At 39.3% G+C, this 21,684-nt stretch overlaps 1 protein-coding gene across 4 annotated transcripts in view; it reads left to right on the top strand.

Moving 5' to 3' along the window:
* Positions 1 to 21,684, top strand: part of LOC131231506 (increased DNA methylation 2-like) — a 36,090-nt gene that overhangs the window by 6,612 nt on the left and 7,794 nt on the right. Inside the window, exon 1 of one of the 4 annotated variants that reach the window (XM_058227729.1) lies at positions 591 to 670. The exons of 2 other annotated variants lie outside the window; for them this stretch is intronic. The gene's annotated coding sequence lies outside the window, so the exon portion shown is untranslated. Of the gene's footprint in view, positions 1 to 590; positions 671 to 20,284; positions 20,699 to 21,684 lie in introns of those variants that run through there. One more of the 4 variants, XM_058227728.1, reaches the window with a different exon arrangement.

Genomic DNA, 21,684 nt, shown 5'->3' with positions numbered 1-21,684 from the left:
CAACTTAAGACTGATTCCAAAAATGAGCATGTCATTTACATACAAATAAATAATAACTCCTTCATTACCTGTGAATTTACTGTATACGCATCTGTTTGCGTCATTTATCCTATATCCATTGGATTTCAAAGCATTGTCGAATTTTTCATGCCACCGTTTAGGAGCTTGTTTTAAGTTATATAGAGATTTGATTAATATACATACTTTGCTTTCTTGACCTTCAATTTTGTAGTCCTTAGGTTGATCCATGTATATTTTTTCTTCTAAATCCACATTCAAGAAAGCTGTCTTGACATCCATTTGATGTACAAGAAATTTATATATAGAGGCTATTGCTATAAGGATTCTAATAAAAGAGATCCTAGCTACATGCGAATAGGCATCAAAGTAGTCTATCCATTCCTTTTGTTTGAAACCATTATCCACTAATGTAGCTTTAAACTTGTCAATTGTACCATCTGGTTTTAACTTTTTTCCTAAAAACCCATTTACACTCTATTGGCTTATTCTTAGGTGGTAGGTCTGCTAATTCCCAAGTTTTATTATACATAATATATTTTAATTCATCATTTATAACTTCTTTCCAAAAGGATGCATCTGGTGAATTAATAGCTTTTGTATAGCTTAAAGGATCATACTCAAGGAGAAAAGTATAGAACCCATCTTCTAGGTTAGTCTCTTTTCTGACCCTTACGCTCCTTCTTTGTTTTATTTCTTCTATATTTTCATTTTCTACAATCTTACTAGTTGAGACAATATTTGAAGCATCATTATTTTCAACTTCTTTAGATATAGCTTTTATTGGAAAAACATTTCCAAAGAATTCTGCATCTCTTGCATCAATGATAGTGTTAAGGTCTAGGATGTTACCTTAGATTTCAAAACTAAGAATTTGTAGGCTGCACTATTTTCTGCATATCCTATAAACGTGTAGTTTGTTGTTTTTGGACCTTTCTTTCTTTTCTTAGGGCTCGTTTGGCATCTCTGCTCTAATTCAATAAGAACTTTTTTCAATAAGAGCTACTCCAATAAGCTCTTTTTGTTCTAGCTCTTGTTTTAAATAAGCTCGTTTGGTAAAATCACATTTTTATGTTTTTTTTTTTTAAAAGAACTTATTTGAAATAAGCACGTTTGATAAAACCTTCAAATAAAAACTTTTTCTAAGGGCAGTTGACGTAATTTTTAAAGATCACTACAACTCTATTATAAGAGCAGTCCAAATGGTTGTTTTGGTAGACCTCACCATAGATGAACCATGCCCCAAACAACAGACTGGATGACTATAATCTTCATATTTTAAGACATTTGGGCCATCCATTATGTCGTACATTAGATGTGGATCAACCATCATATGGAGCCCACCTTTGTTGTGGACCGTCCATTGTGTGAGCCAAACCTTCAAAGTGGATCGTCCATTATACAAGGAATGTCTTGGATGTGGACCATTCATCATTAGGGGCCCACTATAGGTCATCCATCATGTGGGGCCCACCATCAATGCTAATTGTCTTTTATGTGGGAGTTCTCAATGTCCACTGCCCATCACTCATCCCATGGAGTCCACATTTGATGTGTCCAAAATGTGGGCCCTACCTTCAAAGTGGATTGTCCATCATGTGGGGCCCACTGTAGGTCATCCATCATGTGGGGCCCACCATCAATGCTAATTGTCTTTTATGTGGGAGTTCTCAATGTCCACTACCCATCACTCATCCCGTGGAGTCCACATTTGATGTGTCCAAAATGTGGGCCCTACCTTCAAAGTGGATTGTCCATCATGTGGGGCCCACTTTTGATATCCACCATTCATCGTTTAGGGTGCACCTTCTATGTGGATCATCCATCATGTGGCCCACTTTGAATATGGGTCATCCATCATGTGAGACCTTAAATGTGGACCGTCCATTACATGGGGCCCACTTGATGTGGACCGTCCATTATGAGGGGCCACACTTTGATGCGGGCCATCCATTGTGTGAAGCCCACTCCATCCATTATTGTCACGTCCCTAAATCTAGTGTCAGTAATCCGTGATTACTGTACACCAAAATTTGGTTGACAGCCTCCGTAGAACTCCGATTTTGGGGCTTCCAACTATCGTATACTAAGTTTCATAAGCGGGGCTCCACAAGGAGGATTTCTGAAAGTAAAGACGACACATACTTATCATTTCTCAAAATTTCATCATATTCAACATGTGTTACTTTGTACAACTGAGCATATCAAGGCAAAACCAAAACATAAACCATGTCATGTTTACTATACTTGCTGTACATATACATTGTACTACAAAAAAATATATACACTGATATGTACAAGACAAAAAGGACAACTGGAGTCTGTAATCTCTACTCACCTGTAAAAAAAATAGAAAGGAAACCTTGAGCTACTAAGCCCAGTGAGTGCGTGTGTGCAGTGAAAATGCATGTTTCATGTCATGCTCATATCATGCACAGGCCTACTGGGCCGATAACAATAAAAGAAAGATACAATGCATGATGCCACTTTCCATGTTTCAAAAATTTCACATTTCCCAATTGGATCACCAAGGTCTGAAGCAGAGGTGGGACCGCATATGATTGCTACCCACTTGCACAGGCTTTTCCACCATGGTCCACTACAGAGGTGGGACTACATAATTCTTGGGCCGAATTAGTCTAACCCACTTGTGTTGAACCTCACTATCTACCTAACAGCGAGAAGTCATAAGTCGCGTGGCAAAACGATAACGGACAATTTACGAGCTCGTCACACACAACCTATCTTTGCTTGCCCATAAGCAGGTCAGGTCAAACCTCTCAACCAATTGACACGCGTCGGTGGGAGTCACCGCTTACTTTGGTATTTCAGCATTCCAACTCTCTTCTCTTCTACTCTATCTAAGCATTGGTTGCTTCCAATGGTACCAATCGGGGTTTAGGGACTTTCACCTAGGGACCCTCTAATCATGTCCTGTTGAATTACACATTTCCAGTGTGGTGTCTAACTCAAGTCATAACAAAGTATGTTTCATCGCATTTACAATCACCGTATGCATGTCTACATACAAGCACAATATATCATGTTTTTCAAAGCAAGCATAGGATAACCTTCCTCATATGGTCTCCTCATGAATTTAAGTTCCTCATAGGGGTCTCATGTAATGCATCCTGCATCTAGACGGTTCACATACTAATCATAGACACATAGTGTGTCGCAACACAACCCACTGTGATCACCATACCATGCTATGAATCATTCACTCTCAATCATACAATGATACAACAACTATGAACCATGCATATGATATGCACATGCTTAGCCAATCTAAATCCAATCCGGGATTCATTTCGCTATAAGACTTCATGCCACAAGCATGCTTTTTCTCAAGAGTTAACTATATCAAAAGGAAGAAGGATAACTCTTTCAAACGTTTTGTTAAACAGGTAGCGGGCGGACTTTGTAAGGGACAGAGAAACCGATGGAAATACTTATGAATTTAAACAAAACAAAATCATCTCTATCATCCAATCTTCCATTAATAACCTAACCAACTAAATCAGAAAATCCAGCAATAACCTTAAGAAAATCCAACAATAACCTAACCAACTAAATCAGAAAAACCAGCAATAACCTAACCAACTAAATCAGAAAATCGATTCTTCTATAGGGCTTTCAAGGAAAATCCAGTAATAACCTAACCAACTAAATCAGAAAATCTAGTCTTCTATAGGGCTTTCAAGGAAAATCCAGCAAAAACCTAACCAACTACATCAGAAAATCCAGCAATAACCTAACCCTAAATAAAAAAAAATCTATTCTTCTATAGGGCTTTCATGTAATCTAACGCGCATATATGCGTGCTTCTAATCTATGTACTCACCTGTAACAATCAGAGGATTGGATTTCAAACTCGGCTTCTGCTTCCTTTTCTTCTTCTTCTTCTTCTCAACTTCAAACTTAAGTTAGAAGAGAGTGCTGGAAATGGGTTGTTGAAAGAGGGTTTTTATGTTTATGGACTTGAAAATAGTTTTAAAATTGGCTTTTGTCTAAAAGAAGGGTTGGGAGGTGTTTTGTGATATTTTTTAGAAGTTTAAGCTGATGATAACAATAAAAAAATGTTATTAAAGTGATTTGACATAAAACATTCCAAGGATTTTTAAAAAAATTGAGGTCATTTGAGTTATTTTATGAAAATATATATGTGCATATTTATTCATAACTTACAATCCAGGTGCCATATTGACATGCCGTTTTTGCCAGTAATTCCGTAACTCGACTACGGTCACAACGGTTAGGCTCTCCAACCTAACGGATTTTGAAAACTCGATGATGGCCCTCCTCCAGATAAAATAAGGATATAGTTGTCATTTCTCAGATTGTTTAATTTTAAGTCTGTATATTAAAATTCGGACATCGGGTTGAAATGCAGCTTGCAGCTCGATAACAGAACAACATTTTGATCAAGTCAAAATATTCTTGGGGCCAATGGACCTACAGTCAACGACAATTCAGTGTACGAACCAGATGTCGGGGCCTCGAGTCTTACAATTATGTTGGCCCACCTTGATGTGGACCATTCATCGTGTGGGGCCCTACCTTCAATATGGGTCATTCATCATGTGGGCCCACCTTTGATATCAATCACGATGTGGGCCCACCTTCAATGTCCATCATCCATCATGTGAGTCCCACATTTGATGTGGATTGCCCATCAAATGGGACCCATGATCATTGTCACTAGGAGTTGAAAATGTATGTCAAAATTATCCTAGCATAAAAGATGAGAAATAGAGAATTTGAATTGCATGGTCCCATGATCCAACTGAGTCATCTGATTCATTCAAAACAGCAAAACAGTTCATGTGGCTCCAATCCATTTGTTCTTAAGTCACATTTTTCCCCCTTTTATTAGCTTGAAGGATAACTATATAGATCCACCAGGAGATCTTAATGATGGTAAGTCCAAATGAGGACAAGTTTACTTCTCTGGAGAGGTAGTTTCCTCAAAAAAAATGGTACACCTTTTTTTTCGAGAAATGAGCAAATTTATTTAGAGAGATTGATAGAACCTCAAGATGAGGGTAACAAGTTGCCAACACATGTGAGAGAGGCTCAGATTCTGTAAAGACTTGTGGGGTGCAGAGGCCTTGCTTAGAGAAAGTTTTGAAGAGTTTGAATGCAATCACTGTTGATAAGGACGCCAACATTCACAATTACTTTCAATGAATCAATGTTAAAGTTGTTTGGGGGCCAGCCTTCTGTTGTAATCTTAGAGAGGGCAAATTTGACTCCTTGGTCAGGATGATGAGGTTCTTAGAGTTGGTCTATTTTCTGCTGCACAATGTTGAAAGGAGGATATGGGTGAAGGAATCAGATGGGGATTTTTCTGTCAGGTCTGCTGCCCTGCTTTTGGTGGCAGATTCTGGTCCATGCATCTCAGTTCAAATGGAAAATTATCTGGAATGTATCTGTTCCCTTAAAAGTTAAAGCTTTGCTTGGGTGGTGCATTGGGGAAAATTTTTTATGATCGACAATTTGAAAAAGAGAGGCATTGAGTTGGCAAACTGCTGTGTAATGTGTCTCAACGATGAAGAGACGGTCAACTATCTCCTCATTACTTGCCCTGCTGCTTGGGAAATTTGGTCAATTGTAGTGAATAGCTGTGGCGTGAGTTGGGTGATGCCAAGCTTGGTTGCAGATGCAATGGTTGATTTGTCATCTCATGAGGTTTGGCAGGCGGTTATTTCTGGAAAATGGCAGCTTTAGCAATTCTATGGGGAATTTGGCTGGAGAGAAATAATAGGGTGTTTAGGGGGGAAGATTTTGGAGATCGTGCACAAGATTTGTAGGGTGTTGATTAATTGGAGCCAGGCTGTCATAGAGTCAAGACTATTCCCCGTCTGTTATTCTGTGCTGATTGGCCAGAAGTGCTGAAATGGATCCCCAAAAATAACAATGTAAGGGAGACCTGGGTTCTCACTCCTCGTGGGCAATTCAAGGCAAATTCTTATGGCTGCTCCTTTGGGAATCCAGGTTTCTAGGTGTTGAATGGTTGCATTAGGAGACATCATCCCAATTAATTGGGGTCGGCTACATGAATCCCGTTCCACCATTCCACCCAATCAAGGAGGTTGCATTGGAGATCATGATGGCAAAATCTTAATAGAATTTTGAGGGCCTGCTGGATTTCAAGACTGACTTTGCAAAGGCTGCAGCTGTTCTCCAAGTGATAAAGCTGGTGGTGTCCATGTCACAGCAGCAGCCTTCATCTTGTTTCTTGTGATGAAGCAACAATCATTTTTCCATCAATCTGGTCGTCAAAAACTCTCACACAATGGATTTGTCGATCCATTGACAAGTTCCTCAATTGATCACCCACGATACCAAACAATTCAATCATGAAGTCTTTGCATTCATCATGTTAGACCCTGATGTTTTCATTAGGAACCTTTTCCTAAGGAATTCTAGGCAATTCTTTTTGCTCTTTCGTTGATAATTTTCCTCTAAAGATTTGGAGGACCAAGCTCTTTAAACATCAGGTTCATTGTGAATTTTCTTCCATCCTTCATGAATTTATAAGTATTTATTTCTAATCATTGATGGTCATGCGATGATGCATCCATGGTCTACCAAATATCACATGATAATGGTCCATGTGAGTGATCTACACCATACATCTCACAACTACCTTCCGCTAAACAAATATGTTAGAAGGCATCATCAAATGAGGCGTCCTTCATACTTGGACAACACTTCATCACTACTTCCATAGTAAGTGTACTTACTCGGGGGTTTCTAGCAGGCGTCTAGCTCATCTATCATTTTTTGGAGCATCTTCATCATGTCACTTGATTCTAAAGTTGGGTTCAGGTGATGGTAAAGGGCTTATTTGGATTTTAACACTGAAATTAGGTTACTTATTTGGGAAATTTTGAGGAAGATGGGAATTTAAGTTAATTCGGAGATTGTGGCAAATTAGGTGTTGAGGATAAGTTCAGAAATTTTCAAAATGGCTTTCTAGGTTTCAACATTTTAGCGATTTTGGTGTAATTGCGTTGTCAAATTCCAAATTTGGGGAAATAGAGAAGTTCAGGGTTTGTGGATGAGGAAATATTGAGGGTTTACTAAACTGGAGTTTTTATGAAGGAAATTCAGAAAAATTGGAAATCTAGGGTTAGGCAATTAGGCAATATTGGAGATTTTGAAAATTTTAGGGGTTGTTAATGGGGAAGGTAAATAACAGAGGAAAAGAAAACAAATCCCAAGGATTGGAATTTGTTCTGATACCAAAAATGCAACCAAATTGAACAGAACTCAAATTGGATACATACCTTTTTCCAGTAAAGGTAAAATCACCAAATTTCTTCACAACACAATAGAAATAAAATTAAAGGGTTGTGGATTAATATCCAACAGCCTACTAGCTTCTATACAAGCAATCACAATATTCACCACTCTTCTTCTTCTGTATGCAACACATGCCAAAGGGACAATAATACATGGTATAACCTAAGAAAATAGCATTTGCATTCCATCATAAGTATACACAAAGAGCCTTTACATGCTTATATAAGCATCTATTCCTTTTAACCCGAACCATCTATTTCACTAAAACATTAAAAATGATCGAAATATCCCTTAATTTCATATGCAACCATACACAACAATCGAAAATTGGCCAGAACCAATGATATTGGAATCCCATCATCTTGGGCTCGTCTGAAAGATAATTCAATAGTTTTTCAAACATGGCCCAATTCATGTCATTTGAACGGTTTGATACCAAAAAATGTGTTTCACAAGATAAGCGATTAAAATACCCAGGGAAACTCATTCCACAAGCCATTGTCACTTTCACTCTAATAGCTAATTAAATAATAAATATGGACCTTTGGAACCACAAAATTCAATATGATCACTGATTTAGGTCCAAATCTTCCATTGAACTGTTGATCTGATCCAAATCCTCGGTCAAGCCAATCTAGATGTTGGATGGTTTAGATCTTTGATATGCCAACTAGTCAACTTGTGTGTCTTGGATACATCCTCTAATCAATTGTGTATGACCATGGATGCATTGGATTATCAATGTGTTAGGCTAAGCAATGACATGCAACAGGGCTTAGCTTGGAATGTGTTGGGCTTGGGCTATTTGTTACACTCATTGTGCCTTATTAGGCTAGGATTTATACTCATGCAACATTTTCTAGCTTGTTAGTGGCCCAACGAAAACAAGTCAATGCCCATTTATGATTTCCATGGGAAGAGTTTAGGCTGTGTGCTGGGCCTAGTTCTAATTTTGAGGCCTAACAAATTTAAGGGGCCGTCTGAGTGATGGAGGACATGAAATTCAAATATGATGTGTAAGATTTTCAAGCTTTAGATCACACTAGTCCAGAAACAATTACACAAAATTCCACATCCCACACAAAAGTTCAAACACGCAATCAAGGTGAATCTTATGCGGATCCAAGTTTATACATGCTAGGGCCGGATCAATCAAAATTATAGACGAATCAAAGGAGGGTAAATTCATCCAGGGGATTCAGAAATTTCAATTCGGGGAACCTTAAGGTTGAAGAAAGGGCATAAAATTGAGGATTTAAATAATTTAGGGTTAGGTTTAGGGATTTTGGGTGAAAGAGGAGTAAAGGAGAGGAGAGACGAACTAGAGAAGTACCGCACGTGTGGACAACAATAATGGCACAGACGCGGACGCACGTGTGTGGGGCCCACTATCCAGAAAAAGGTCAGCTTGGCCCTGGTCAGCCAGGTGTGGACTCAAAAACCCCCAAATATCAGCTCGATCTGATGCACGGTTTGTGCGTAGTGCTCCGTCGAAGTTTTAGCCCTCCTGCAGGGCCAGATTCTGAAAATCTGTTGTATAGAGAAAAACGGTTGCAATAGAGGATGGATTTAAAGCATAGATGATTGTAGGAAGAGAAATATGGATGGAAGAAGGTGAGGGTGAATCGGGATAAGTGTGGCTTTGCACCACGGCAGTTAGCCCTTCGAAGAAGGGAGGGCGTCGCACCCAATTAGGCTTTCACAACTCAAAAAGGAGCAAGAAAAACGCATAAATTTTTTTCAATCTTCCATGCATAAAAAAGACTACAAGGGGTGCCTATTTATAATAGAACCTTATACTCTAAAACTCGCACCATGTGCGTAACCTATTATTTGGCGACGAAGTAATAAAAAATAACAACTAATCAAAGCAATCTAAACCGTTCATAATACTCCTAATAACAATAATAAACAAAACCCAAAATACCAGATTAATTAGAATAGTGGGCCACGATCATGAGAACCCATGGTGGGAGTCACATGACTATCGGGTCCACTCCAATAAACCAAAATGCAATCCTCTAACTAGGAGGCCCTCCCTGGACATCGTCATCGATTTAAATCGATGACAGGGCCCTCCTTATTGCGTACGTGTGTAGGGGGTGCGTATGCGCCTGATGTCCCCATCAACTCTCCCCAGCTGCGAAGATTTTGCCATTGGCAAAAGAAAACTTCTAAACTGCTCCAAGATGTTAGGATCAAGTTTATGAAGCTCCTCCTCAGTTAGCCACGTACTGTTTGAAGTTGGGCGTGACTTCCACTTAATTAGGTACTTCTGAAACCCGCCGTCCGACGTTGATACTATCTGATGGTCCAGAATATCCTCTATTTCTTCTCTGGGTGTGGGAAGGTTAGGTATGGGAGGTAGAGGCTGGGAAGAAGGGTCAGAAAGAGGTCATGGATCAAGAGAGGTCTGGAGAAGCAGGATGGTTGGGCAAAGGGTTGGACAAAGTATCAGTGGTCCCCTAAAAAGTAATTAGATCCTCCACATCGAATGTGGAACTAATTCCCATGGAAGGTGGAAGATCTACCACATATGCATTGAGACCGTTTCGTTTTATAATTTTGAAAGGTCTAGCGTTACGTGCGTGTAATTTACGAACGGCTCCCTGAAGATACAGCTCGGGCCTAATGCGGATCATCACAGAGTCTCCTACATTGAATTCCTTGAAACGTTTATGCTGATATACAGAAAATTTGTAATGTTCATTACTAGTAATGATCTTTCGCCTGATTTCTTGATGCAATGAATGAATGTAATGCGCAAAGGACTCTGCAAACTCTGATGGCCTATGGGACAGTGACATTGGGACAAGATCAATAGGCTTCCTACGCTTATAACTAGTAATGACTTCAAAAGGACTCAGACCTGTGGACCTATTGACGGAACTATTGAATGCAAACTCAGCTATAGGTAATACGGTGTCCCACGTCCTGGTGTGCTCCCCCACTAAACATCTGAGCAAACTCCCTAGGCTCCTATTGACCACCTCAGTTTGACCATCGGTTTGAGGGTGGTAGGCAGAAGAAAATTGGAGCCTAGTATTCATTATGTGCCATAGTATCTTCCAAAAGTAACTCATGAATCGTACGTCACAGTCAGACACTGGTTTTTGGTAACCCATGCAATTTGACAACCTCACTAAAGAACAACTTGGCAACATGAGATGCGTCGGAGGTCTTAGAATTAGGAATGAAGTGGGCCATTTTAGAAAAACTGTCCACGACAACAAATATGGAATCGTGTTTACGAATAGTCTTGGGGAGTCCAAGCACGAAGTCCATACTGATGTCCTGTCAAGGGATGAATGGAACTGGCAAAGTTGTGTATAATCCGGTATTTTGCTTTTTTTGCTTTGCCAGTTGATAAGTACGACATTGCCTTATAATTTTGGCCATGTCTCGCTTGAGGCTTGGCCAATGAAACCTATCCTCTAATAAGGCAATGGTCTTTTCTCGACTGAAATGACCCGCGACCCCTCCTGAATGTAACTTCCAGACAAGAACATCGCGGAGGGAGGTGCGAGGTATGCACAAGCGGTCACTCCTAAACAAATATCCGTCTAAAATCAAGTACTCACCGCTAGCTCCTGACTGACTCTCTAACAACGATGCGTACACAACTCCAAAATCTGAACACTCAGAATAATCTTCTTTGATGCGCTTGAGGCCCGTGACTTCGACACTCATGGAATTGAGTAACGCGACTTGATGACTCAATGCGTCGGCAGGCTTATTCTCTACACCGGCCTTGTGCTTAAGCACAAAAGTGTACTCTTAAAGGAATTGTACCCACTTGGCGTGCCTACAGTTTAATTTCTTCTGAGAGTTCAGATATCTCAAGGCCTCGTGATCTGAAAATAAGACGAATTCTTACGACAATAGGTAATGACGCCAGTGGCGTAGTGATTGCACTACTGCATAGAACTCTTTGTTATAGGTGGAATATTTTTGCTTCGCCTCACTCAGTTTCTCACTAAAAAAGGCGATAGGGTGCCCTTCCTGACTAAGTACTCTTATGCTTACTCCCGATGCGTCACATGCGACTTCAAAAGCTTTTGAAAAATCCAAAAGTCGTGTGACTGGAGCTTCAGTCATCTTGACCTTTATCTCCTTGAAGGCCTTCGAGGCTCCCTTTGTCCATTAAAACTCTCCCTTTTTTATGCAATCTGTGATGGGAGTCATAATGGAATTGAAGCCTCGAATGAACCACCCATTGAAGGTGGTTAAGCCGTGAAAGCTACGCACCTCATGAATATTGCGGGGTTTAGGCCAATTGACGATGGCCTTGACCTTTTCGGGATCTGCCGATATGCCCTCAGCTGACACAACAAAACCTAAGAAGATAACACTACTAGACAAAAACGCAAACTTCTTTAGGTTGGTGTACAATTTCTCGGCTTTAAGGATCCCACAAACCTATCTCAAATGGTTGAGGTGTTGTTCCTTGGTCATGCTATAAATCAAGATATCATCAAAGTATACGACTAGGAACTTTCCCATGAAGGGCCTCAACACTTGGGTCATCACACACATAAAAGTGCTTAGGGAGTTAGTCAGCCCAAAAGGCATAACTAGCCACTCGTGTAGCCCATCCTTCGTTTTGAAGGCCGTCTTCCACTCATCACAAGGGCGTACACGGATTTGGTGATAACCACTTTTGAGGTCAATTTTCGAGAAGATACTGCATTGACCATCATATCCAACATTTCATTAAGACGCGATATGGGAAACCGATACTTGATTGTGATTTTGTTAATGACCTTACTATCAACACACATCCTCCATGTGCCATCCTTCTTAGGTGTAAGAAGGGCGGGCATGACACATGGGCTCATGCTCTCTCGAATGAAACCCTTTTCTAGGAGCTCATCAATCTGTCTCTTCAACTCTGCATGCTCCTTTGGGTTCATTCTATAATGAGGGAGGTTTGGTAGAGTCGCCCTAGGTACTAAATCAATGGCATGCTGTATATCCCTCATAGGGGGAAGCTCATTCAGTAGATCATCAAGAAAGACATCACGAAACTCATGCACTGCCTGAATGGCCTCAACGAGTAACTCTACACTAGCCTCTGGTATACTTTCCCTAGCCATAAGGGCGTATACCATCGATTCCTTAGTTTCTAGGTCAAAGTCTTTGGCATTTAGAATATAGAGAGGTTTGGACTTGGACTTCGACTCCTTCAATTCTTTTAAGCTGCTCACACTACTGTGTGGTGGCCTCCTTTCCAGTCGTATTCTTGGGTGGAAGTGGATTTAGCTTGACTTTCTTGCCCTCAAACCAGAATGTACACACATTCGAACGACCAAATATGGTGACATCCCTGTCATAGAGCCAAGGTCTACCCAGAACGATATGGCCAACATCCATGGGAACAACATCACACCAAAGTGTGTCTTTATATGATCCAAATTGAATAGGAACAAGACAACGGTGCGAGACTGGATGGAAGTTTCATCAACCCAGGACATTATAGGGTTGAGGATGGGCTTCATGCTTCAAGCCTAAAAGGCTCACAGTGCTAGTTAATGTCACGTTGGCACAACTACCACTATTCACGATCATCTTACAGGTCTTTTCCCCACATTTTGCATAAGTATAGAAGATTGTGTTGCAGCGCCAATCGTCAGTGTTCTTCGCTTGAGCAAAGGCGCAACGTACAACTGCGAGGGTCGCAGACTCATGTGCTCCCTCTTCCTCATCACCAGGGGTTTCTGCTGGCTCATATTCTTCCTCTTTGCCGTCACTCTCTGGGGTTACTACTATTTGCCCATCAAAAAGGAGCACCTTGGTGCCCTTTCATGCCGCACTGGTGGGCAAAGTGACCAAATCCTTGACACCTAAAACACCTAGTTGCTTCACTTTTACTTGAGCTAGACCCGATAACTTCTTTACCCTTATCATCCTTGGGCCTAGGCTGAAAATTATTGGAAGGTTTACTTTGGTATCCAGTGTTAGGATTAGCCCCAGAAGGGTTGGCCTTAGCGCCAAAATCGTGAAACTCAATTCACTTCCCATAGATGCTTTGAGGTATTGCTCAACATCCAACACTACTTGATATAACTGTTCAATAGTATCTATGTCTTTGGCCGGCAATTCTCTCCTAATATCAGTACGGAGGCCCGTTTTAAATAAGGGTGAACACGGGATCCTCATCAACTTCACACCTGGTCAAGTACTCTTCGAACTTCTCAATGTATTCCACCACACTCATGGTACCTTGTTGAAAAGACTGTCATTCCTCAATCAACCGTAAGCAATAAGAGAAAGGGAGGAACTTCTCCTTAAATGTTTCTTTCATTTCTCTCTAATGGACTATTGGGAGCTCTCTCGCTCTTTCTTTCTTTCGCTCTACAGTAGCCCAAAACCTCTTTACTTGGCCCACAAGCTTCATCTTTGTGAATCAGACTCGAAGAGCATCCGACATGTCATATCACTCAAAATAGTGGTCCATATCCGCCAGCCAGTCTAAAAAAGCTTTAGGGTTCAAGTAGCCATAAAACGTAGGGGCGTCTACTATAACTCCCTTGAGAAGTTGCGCATTTGGGTCATATTGATCATGATGTCCCTTGCAGGGTGGGTGCACGGGTGCGCGCCCATGACTAATTCCTTGGCCACCTCCATTCCTTGGTCTAACCTCCTGACCACATGCTTGAGATTGGGCATCTTCCCCAATGGTGGGGTTTGCTCCGACGGGGGTCTCTAGTTGGGTAACGCGCACATTAAACTGCTCAAAGCGTTGGTCCATACGTTGTTCCAAGCGCTTACCCAAAGACTCGAACTGTTGGGTCAGTTTGTTCATTGACTCTTGCAATTGCTCCATGTATAGTGTAGGGTGCAAAAGCCAAAACCATGACCCGTACGTGTGAGCATACAACTATTAACTCAATCCAAGGACCTTCTACTATAAATATATGCACCTAGATAGGACTAAATGCTCCTATAGGACTTTATATGTAGAAAACGACACAATATTACTCAATTTCTAGCAACCTATCTGTTCGAAAAAGATGTCAACAGAAAATCCAGCAAAGAGATATGCGGATTTTCTAATAGCAGAAAATTCAGCAGCCTGTATCAGAAATTATGGACCTCTAAACAACTCTATATGATTATACTTAATGCATAATGGACACAAATAAACTAAACCCTAAACATGTAATGCTTTCCCCTATAAAAACCTTGAGCTTTGATACCAAATTTGATGCAGGACATGAAATTCAAAAATGATGTGCAAGATTTTCAGGCTTTATATCACACAAGTTCAGAAATAATTACACAAAATTCCACATCCCACACAAAAGTTCAAACACTCAATCAAGGGGAATCTTATACAGATCTAGGCCTACACATGCTAGGGCCAGATCAATTAAAATTACAAACAAAACAATAATCAAAGGAGGGTAAATTCATCCACACATGCACAGAAATAATTCCCTAATCCAAGGGATTCACGGATCTCAATTCGGGGAACCTTAAGGTTAAAGAAAGGGTATAAAATTGGGGATTTGAATAATTTAGGGTTAGGTTTAGAGATTTTGGGTGAAAGAGGAGTGAAAGAGAGGAGAGACAAACCAGAGAAGTACCGTGCGTGTGGACAACAGCAATGGCCCAGGCGCATGTGCGTGTGACCCCGGTTGCACGTGTGTGGGGCCCACTATTTAGAAAAAAGCCATCTTACCCCTGGTCGGCCAGGGGTGGACTCCAAAACCTCCAAATATCAGCTCGATCTGATGCACGGTTTGTGCGTGGTGCTCCGCAGAAGTTTCGGCCCTCCTGCAGGGCTAGATTCTGAAAATCTGTTGTAGAGAGAAAAACGGCTGTGGATTTGAAGCGTAGATGATTGTATGAGAAGAGAAATATGGATGAAAGAAGATGGGGGCGAATCGGGATAGGTGTGGCTTTACACCACGGTAGTTAGCCCTTCGAAGAAGGGAGGGCTTCGCACCCAATTAGGCTTTCACAACTCAAAAAGGAGTAGAAAAAATGTATAAATTTTATTCAATCTTTCATGCATAAAAGACTACAAGGGGTGGCTATTTATAATAAAACCCTATACCCCAAAACTCGCATCATGTGTGCAACCTATTACTTGGCGACAAAATAATAAAAAAATAACAACTAATCAAAGCAATCTGAACTGTCCATGATACTCCTAATAACAATAATAAGAAAAACCCAAAGTACTAGATTAATTAGAATAGTGGGCCACGACCATGAGAACCCATGGTGGGATTCACATGACTATCGGGTCCACTCCAACGAACCAAAACGCAGTCCTCTAACTAGGAGGCCCTCCCTGGACGTCGTCATCGATCCAGATCGATAGTGGGGCCCTCCTCCTTGCGTACCCGGGGGGGCACGTGATGTCCCCATCACTGAGGCTTACACATGTTGTATTTAGGTGTTTCAAAATAAATAAAATCAAATTTTAAAATGGTTTGAAAATTCCCTTCAAAAGCACCATGAAATTTTTTTTATCTTGTAGTGGTGTGGGTTTAGTCCCACTTTGGATAGGCAAAGAGAAAAACTTGGGTTTATAAGAAGAGGATTTTGCATAGGGCTTGAGCCCATTTCAGGAGGCATGTGAATTTGGTTGTTTTCGGGGGGGTGTCCTCATCACTGAGGCTTACACATGTTGTATTTTGGTGTTTCAAAATAAATAAAATCAAATTTTAAAATGGTTTGAAAATTCCCTCCAAAAGCCATTTCAAAAGCACCATGAATATTTTTTATCTTGTAGTAGTGTGGGTTTAGTCTCGCATTGGATAGGCAAAGAGAAAAACTTGGGTTTATAAGAAGAGGATTTTGCATAGGGCTTGAGCCCCTTTCAGGAGGCATGTGAATTTGATTGTTTGGGGGGGCTATGCCATGAACCACATGCGCCTGCACCCCCTGCCAGGGCAGAGGCTGTGGGTGTAATGTGGCACGGTGCGTGCGCGCATGCACAAGTATACTTGCAAGCCTAAACGTTTTTTTGTTGCTTTTGAAATTTCGGTTTTTCTTTTTGCAACGATTGACCAAACGGTCGCTTTTTGAATTTCTGAACAGATCCGAAAACCCAAAGGTTTTCTCCTTCGAAAATCCTACAGCCATGTCTATTGGCAGGGATGCGTACACACTCATACATTGCAATCTTTGAAGTCTATAAAAGGACTTCTCTTGTTCCGAATTTTCAATTCAATTCATTTTTTTAGCTCTCTCTGTACTCTGATTATATACAAAAAAGAATTTTTTTCTTTAGTTCGTCTAGGTGTCTTTAGGTTAAACACAGTTGTTGGTTTGGGTCTTCGTACATCGAGTGCACCGGTGTAACGAGACAACATTCAAGGGTATCGTGGAAGTTGATTGTCCGGTATTCTTGTTGCACTACGAACAACGTTTAAAGGAGGGCAAATCAACTTCAAGCCGAGTGACTTTCGCCGTGCCTCGAATCAAATAAGTTTTCTAAATTCTTCCTTACTCAAAATTTTATTTTTTGTTTTAATTTTCTTTTATAATTATTTTTTAATCCGAATTTCCATAATTACGGATTTACAGATCCAAAATTCCAACAATCTTGAAGTTAATATGTTGATCTGTACCTCTATAACAATAGCAAATATCATAGCAAACCCTACCACAAATTATCCAAAATCGAACCATTTTTTAGAAACCATTTTAAAAGGTGGAAACAGAAACTCACCTTTGCTTTAGATACTTTGAAAGTATCATATGTGCTATCTGATACTTTCCAATATGAAGCCGATAAAGAATTTGTTGTAAGGAATGACTACAACTGCAAAAATTACATTTAAATTCCCTATCTAATGAGTTGTATGATGTTTACATCACATATGAAAGAGTCAAGGATATTTGGTTAGCATTGGCTAAGAAATATGTTTTAGAAGAAGCCGGTGCCAAATAGCATGTCATTTCCTCCTTTTTGAATTTTTCTATGTTAGATAATAAAAAGGTCTCTGATCAGATACTTGAGTATCAAAGTTTAGTGCACGGGCTTATATCTGAAGGATTAAAAACGGATTGTGTTTTCCTTGGAGGTGCTCTAATTGAAAAACTCATCTCCTGGAAAGAATACAAAAATAAGATGAAACACAAGAAAAATGGGATATTTATGAAAAATATTATTGTACACATCCATATAGAAGAAGCTAATCGTATATGAAATCAAAAGGAAAATGCTATTGGCACTACTTCTAATGCCAACTTGGTTGAAACAAATTAAGAGAACAAAAAGATCAAAGGATCCTATTCTCATTGTGGAAAGGCAGGTCACCTTATGGATCAATGTCGATACTTGAAAGGGACCTGTTTCCATTGTGGAAAACCAGGCCATCATGCTAAACAATGTAGGCTCAAAAATAAGAAAGAGAAATTGGTAAAAAAGAATGGAAATTGCTTTCATTGTGGCAAACTTGGGCATCATATTGGAGAGTGTAGACACAAGATGAAGGCTTCTAAAGCTCAGGCCAATTTGACCAAACAAGAGGACAAGATGAAATAGTTGTTGTCATATTTGAAATAAATCTTGTCTACACAATGCATTGGCTAATAGACACTGGTGCTACGCGTCATATCTATAAGGATCGAAGCATGTTTGCCTCCTACCAAGCTGTATGGGATAAACAAGTGTTTATGGGAAATGCTTGAATCTCCTTAGTAGTCGGAAAAGGAAAAGTGATGTTAAAGCTCACTTCTAGAAAGACCCTTACATTGAATAATGTTCTGCATGTGCCTGACATCAGAAAGATTTAGTTTATGACTTCCTCCTAAATAAAGTTGGTGTCAAATTGGTTTTCGATTAAGAGAAGGTTGTACTATACTAAAATGAGACATTTGTTGGGAAGGGTTACTATTTGTACTGAATGTATCCTCTATTGATATTAATAAGATGAATTCCAATTCTGCTTACTTGATTGAGTCACTTGATTTATGGCACAATAAATTAGGATATGTAAATGCAGATGTTATGAAAAGCATGAAGAAACTAGCTCTTATACCTGATTTTTTGAATAAAGAAACAAACAAATCTAAACTGTGTGTAGAATCTAAGTTCCATAAGAAACCATTCAAATCAGTTTTTAGAGAATCTGAAATTCTAGAATTGATTCATACCGACTTTGGTGATTTTAAGAATCACATGTCTAGTTATGGAAAAGGATAGTATATAACCTTCATAGATGATTTCTATAGGTATATTAGGGTATACCTACTAAGAAGTTAAGATGAAGCCTTGGAGTTCTTTATCAAGTATAAGACATAAGTTGAAAACCAGGTAAATGAGAAAATCGAGAGACTTAGGGCTTGTTTGTTAACTCTGAAAAATATTACTTAATGCAGAATTGCGAAAATGATTCGTATTAAGTGTTGTTTGTTAACGCCAAATTCGGAAAGCGCTAAGGGATTTTTCGTTGAATTTTTTCCATGATAGGGATCTGGCATAATGATGAATACGGAATGCGCTCCATGAATTCTTGTATATTAAAAAAAAATTGGTTCCAAAATTACCCATTCTCAAGTTACTAAGGAGATTTTTTCTCTTCTGAATAGTTTGTGTAATACATAACCCAACTTTTAACACGTGGAACTTCTTTAGCCCGCACCATAATTTATGTGTTAAATCCACACCATCCATCAACTTTTTCAGATTATTCTAGGACATGAGCCCAAAAATGAGGCACATATAAAACTCAAGTGGACCACACCATAAAAAACCAACGGAAATTGAATAACTATTGTTGAAACTTTCCTAGAATCCAATGTGACATTTATCTCCCATATAACCTCTTCATAATGTCACACTGATAGGGATGAAAAAGGAAAAACAAAAATATCAGCTTGATTAGGGCCTTTTATGGCTCTAAGAAATTTTCAACAATAGGTGCCTAATTTTCACTATTTCCAGCAATGTGATCCACTTGAGCCTTAAATTTGCCTCTCTCTCTCTCTCTCTCTCTCTCTCTCTCTCTTATGTATATATATATATCTTATGCCCCAAATGATATGGAAAAGTGGATGGACGGTGTGGAAAAAACATATACATCATGGTAGGCCCACAGACCCACTAATAGGCCACCCTTAGGATTTCTTGCTAAAGACTTTACCACCAGGTTCTTGCACTAGAATGTAAGGTGGGGTCCACCTTGATGTTTAAGAGAAATCCAACCCGTCTATCCATTTTTCGAGCTTATTTTAGGACATGCGACCAAAAATGAGGAGGATCCAAAACTCAAGTGGATGGATGGAGTGGATATGAAACAAATACATTATGGTGGACCCCACAATGCCTAACATATCAAATACAATGAGAAACAAGAGGGATAATAGTGTTCACGTTCAATTTTTGCTAAAACGCAACAAGCCTCTCATTCACATCTCCATTGCATAATTGATTGTTTCTTTAGCTTCTTTGTAGAAGATTAGAAGTATTTCTCTTTAGCAAGTATTATAGTCTCTCTCTTTGAAGAATGACTTAAATTTTCTTGATTTTTGTCTTTTCTATCTATGTTGATTTTATTTTTGTTGTATTTTCTTTACTTATACATGCAAATCATTGATGTTTTATTTGTTTTTTTTAATAATGATATATATATATATATATATATATATATATATATATTATATATATATAAATAAAATTAAGCACTTTAGTATATTTGAATTAATTAGAATTATTTTAATTTCATTTAATAAAAAATAATTTCTTCATAATGTAAAACATTTCCAAACAGGAGATATGGGCAAATGTGTCAAATACACCTAGATCCCTAGCTCAACTGGTAGACTGAATGGAGATACATCGTTTCAGCACTTGAGGTCTTGGTATCGATCCCTAGTGGGGGTGGCTAACATGGAGTGTGTGTACTGACATGGGTGTGTACTAACAAGCTAACCCATAAATAAATAAATAAAAGTGTCAAATTAACAGATTTTAGACATTTCAGATGTTTGTTAATAAACAAGTTGTCTCAAATTCAGTACTTAATTTTCAGACTTCAGCAATAGTTACCAAACAAGTTTTTTGATTTTAGATTCAGATTTCATATTCAAATTTTAGATTCAGGCTTCAAATTTCAGATTCGGGCTTTTAGACTTCAGATTTAACAAACCGGGCCTTAGAACAGATAGGGGAGGTGAATATGAATCCTCACAGTTTAAGGAATTCTATGAAAGGAATGTCATTATACATGAAACCACTGCCCATATACTCCTGAACAATATGGTAGGAAAACGGAAATATAGAACTTTGAAAGAAATGATGAATGCAATGTTGAACAATTGCGATTTACCCTCAACCATGTGGGGAGAAGTCATTCTTTCTACTTGTCACATTCTAAATAGGATACCTTATAAGGTTACAGGCAGTGTTCGAGTTGTCGGTGTCGCTACAAGTTTCGCTGGCCGGAGATAAAGATATAATATCGTTATCGCCGATAATATCACCGATAACCGGAAATGCAGGAAAAAAGGGGGAAACATGGAGAAAATGGTGAAATTTTTCAATGAAACTTCAGGACATGCCTAAACACATATATTTACATATTTAGGAATAAAAACTTTACAAAAAGAATTCATTAAATTAAAAGTTTTCATTTAATGGGGGCCAAAAAGCATGCGCTGACCCAATCAACAAAATATCATTTTTGGAGCTTTCTATTTTTTGCCCAAAAATAGAAGTTGAGTAGAAATTTAAAGAAATTATCCCCATTCAACTAAATCAGGGCCTGCCTGGATGTTATTTTCTGATACAATGATTTCTTTCTAGCAAAAGTGTCACAATTGTACAAAATCGGTTACGTGCCAAAGGTGGACCACACCATGATGATCAACTGGAATGAAAATCAGATCAATCCACTCTTTTGGCTGGCACACATGTACACTAAGTATTCCATGGGCTGCCCATTGATTTTGAAGTTGTGCCCCACCCAAAAATCGGTTCATCTTGATCATCACGGTGTGTCCCACCATTTTCATGGATCTGATATACTATCAAAGACATGTTTATAGTAAAAAAAAGAGGTGAGATGTTCATTGGATGGCCCCAAAAAGTTTTATGGGCCCCAAAAAGTTTTAAATGGTCAATGTTCATTCAACACTGTTTCCTGTAATGTGGTCCACTTAAGATTGGGATAGACCTCATTTTTGGTCTCATACCGTAAAATTATCTATAAAAATAGATAAACGGCATGGATGAAACATATACATCATGGTGGGACCCACAGTGCAATGGCTGGTGGCAGGGGAATAGCCAATCCGTTTCCAATCCGCACGGACGCGGCTTAGATACTGACAGGTTGAGTAGCGGTCGGCTACTGAGGTGACGTCACCATATTCTGTAGGCCCCACTACGAT

The sequence above is a fragment of the Magnolia sinica genome, chromosome 17, assembly GCF_029962835.1.
Source record: "Magnolia sinica isolate HGM2019 chromosome 17, MsV1, whole genome shotgun sequence".
Taxonomy (NCBI): Eukaryota; Viridiplantae; Streptophyta; class Magnoliopsida; order Magnoliales; family Magnoliaceae; genus Magnolia; species Magnolia sinica.
The sequence above is the reverse complement of the archived record's forward strand: the minus strand, read 5'-3'. Positions and strand labels throughout refer to the sequence as shown.